Source organism: Acartia tonsa, chromosome 3, assembly GCF_053477335.1.
Source record: "Acartia tonsa isolate MP-2025a chromosome 3, ASM5347733v1, whole genome shotgun sequence".
Lineage (NCBI taxonomy): Eukaryota > Metazoa > Arthropoda > Copepoda > Calanoida > Acartiidae > Acartia > Acartia tonsa.
In genome coordinates this window covers 43,891,772-43,895,227 of record NC_137262.1, presented here as the reverse complement: position 1 = coordinate 43,895,227, position 3,456 = coordinate 43,891,772, and positions in this window count along the sequence as shown.

Genomic DNA, 3,456 nt, shown 5'->3' with positions numbered 1-3,456 from the left:
GGTTCCTAAAATGTTCAAAATTGAAAAAAAATTCTAAGAGGATATTACCGTGTATCTTTTTTAAAGGACATATAATTACAAGGAAATCCAAGTTTTTATTTTTTAGGGGGGGAGGGAAAGGTAAAAATCTGTAGGGAGGGGAGGGGGGAATTGTAATTAAATTCTTTTGAGGGTGGTAAAAATGATTTACCGTATTTTCAGATTTTTTAGGTGCCTTTAGCACTCCCAAGTGTAAGGCAAATTTTTTAACGGTGGAGGGCGGGTGTAAAATCAAATTTACTTCAACCCAAAATTCGATTGGCATTGATTTTATAGAAAACGGACAAAGCGGGCTTATTGACAGGGACAATGGGCGATAAATGGATGTACATTTCTAATTATGATACACAAAATTACCCTAGATTTCAACTACTGGTTGAAACGTTTGGACATTGTATTAACCAACCAATAAATATTCAATAGAAATCCCAAAAGTTTCTAAGCTAACGAATAAGAACACGTTATTATAAAACTTTGGGGATTAGTGTAATAAAAAGCCAAATGTTCCCTCCCTCATTGGCTCATTGGTTATATAAATCTTAAGTTCTCAAAAACTTCACAGTTAAGTCACCAGGAAAATTAAATTCCTATTTATGATCAATCGACGGACAGACAAAGTCGATTATCATATAGCTTTGCGACAAAAAAGAGACAATACATTATGAGACAAAGAAACAGAGAGGGGAGGAGAAAGAGGGAAAAAAAGTTAGATAATGAAACTTTAGATAGAGAGAAAAGGAGACTTGAAACAAAAGAAATGTAGTACAATACATACAATTAGACATACACATGTACATTTAGTTACTACAAGAATGTATAATCATAGAGTAATAACGAGAGATATACAGTGTGTTTTTTTATGAGAACTTTTTTGAAAGCAATTTTACCCCACTTATAGTTAGGTGTCAACATCTAAAAATGGTTTTAGCGCATTTTTCTTATGCCTAAATATTCTACCCTTTACAAGAAAAATATTGGATTTTATGTAGTCGACTTTGGAGGGCCAGTACTCCCTCCCTGGTTGAGAAATGACCTTCAAACTTTGATGTTCTAGTACATGTCCCTAATAGTATACATTTTAGCTCTATATCTCAACTTTGAAGTGTTTAGCAGCCATTCTTGCAAAAGGTTGAATATTTGAGCATAAAAAAATGCGCTAAAACCATTTTTAGACATTGACACCTAAGTTTTGAATTTTAGATTTTACTGTACTTTTTAAATAAAAACTGAAATATTTTTTTGGTGTTCTATTAATTGCATTAAAAAAAGAAGAAAATGAGCCATTAATCATTAAATTCTGATGACTATAAGTGGGGTAAAATTGCTTTCAAAAAAGTTCTCATAAAAAAAACACACTGTATAAAGAGCTATTCTATTTCATCATATTAGTTTTATATTTTTTCTTCATAGCTCTGAGAGTTAATTCAGGCATGTTGGAATTTTCCTATAGATTTTGAATAAGTTTGGTGATTTGTGAGACAGGTAGGTACAAAGCATAAAAACCTTTGTTATCGAGTTTGATTTAAAAATAATCAATCCATCGAGAACAGAATAAGCTACATGCTCTTTTATCTATAGCCATCCATGTAATATTTTGGCCCATTCAGCCCGGCTCTTTTTGGATTTACATAACTTTAGTTTCATAAAGTTGGCAAATAAGATAAGCAACTTCAGAAAAAAATGAGCTAGATCCCTTTTCAGAAATATATAGATTTAAATTCAAGCAAATTACTTTTTAAAAATCACAATAATCTTTTTTAAAAAATTTTACAAAGATAAATAGAATTTTTTGGGGGTAAGATTTGAGTAATGAAACAACCCCTCATTTAAGATATTGTTATATAAATTTAAAAAGTAAAATTAGAGTTATTCCCTTTTATATTAACTAGCGGCTACGCCCCTAGAGGCATCTAGTGGCACTTTAAATGTTGTCTATAATTTTCTAATAACTGTCTATGTTGCATTCAAGTCTCTTTGTGATTTGGTACCCTCCCCCAAAATAGTTATAAACCTTCCCGGGACCTATGAGAACCCGGTAAGTTCAGCGGTTAGCGAGATCCTTGGGTACAAACAGACAGACAGACATCGTTCTACTTTGTATATAATATACCCATTAAATCATCCCCAATAAAAATCACCACCTGACTAAAACTAGAAGAAAATCTACCAAAGTGGCTGCCCTTGTAATTGGCTACACGAATTTAACATCTTTGGTGCAGCCAGTTTAGATTCTTATCATACCAACAGAGACGGCCATAGTACTTTTTTTCTAATGATGGTTATTTCAGACAGTAAACGTTTTTTTTGTCAGTATTAATACTTATATAACACATTACACTTTAACTAAAGACCTCTAGGGGGCTTGGTGTCGCTTCGGGTTCTAGACGCCTCCACGCACCTTGAAACATACTTTGCTTTTTATGATTGCGTTGTAAAGCGCCAATGCGCCTTTCATATAGCCAACTCTTTGATTGCACCCCCTTTGTCTTAGAAGTCCTAACTGTGAATAGTTGAGTTACGCCTGTTTTGGCCCAAGCCATTCCCTCTACTGTAACTAATTATGTCACGCACCTGACATAGAAGCAGTATAATTAATTTTTAACGTCTTTAGTTATGACACGAAGTTAAGCCAAGATTCGAACCTATCACCTACCCGACGATGAGCGGATGTGCTACGTTTTTAGCCACGGTCGCAGGTAAGACAAATGATAAAGTGAAGATATCATTCATATTTATAAAATTGAAAACAGGTAAAATAAAACTCTTATTTTTTAGTTTAATTTGAATTTCTAAATCAAACGCTTTGTTTCATTCAAAGTGCACAAAATTACGCGTAATTAGTCAGTTTTTTATAAGTACCAGAAAGAAAATTTCTAGTATAACTTCAAAACCGATTAATTTCCCCTATCAAATTTACACAGTGTATAAAATATAAATATATATGTTTAATATATCAATGTATTTTTCCGAAGTTATCTTATTTTTATCAAGAAACATTTATATATGTACAAGGAGACTATGTACATTGTTAAAACTAGCCATTATGTACTGTATTTTTTCCACATAATATTCATGACAAAGTGTACTGTACACTCTCCACACAAAATCTTAATATCAAACTTTTTATTCGGAATTTACAAAACAATGTTTTAGGGATGAAAGGGATAAATTAAAGCATTATTTTGCCACGGTTGGCCTTTCCCTGAAAGTTCCTTGTTAGGCAAAGGTTAAGTTATATTGGGTACTGGGTAGTCTCGCATGGTTATTCAATGGAGAAAAAACTACCTCCCTCTTTTTTTTCTATTTTGGGGTGGGGTGTAAGTGCTCGAAAGACACTCTTGGGCGAAAGCAATCTTTAATCCAAATTACTTTTTTTTGTAAACAGACATTTGTAAATGTTCATTACTTACAGCGTAC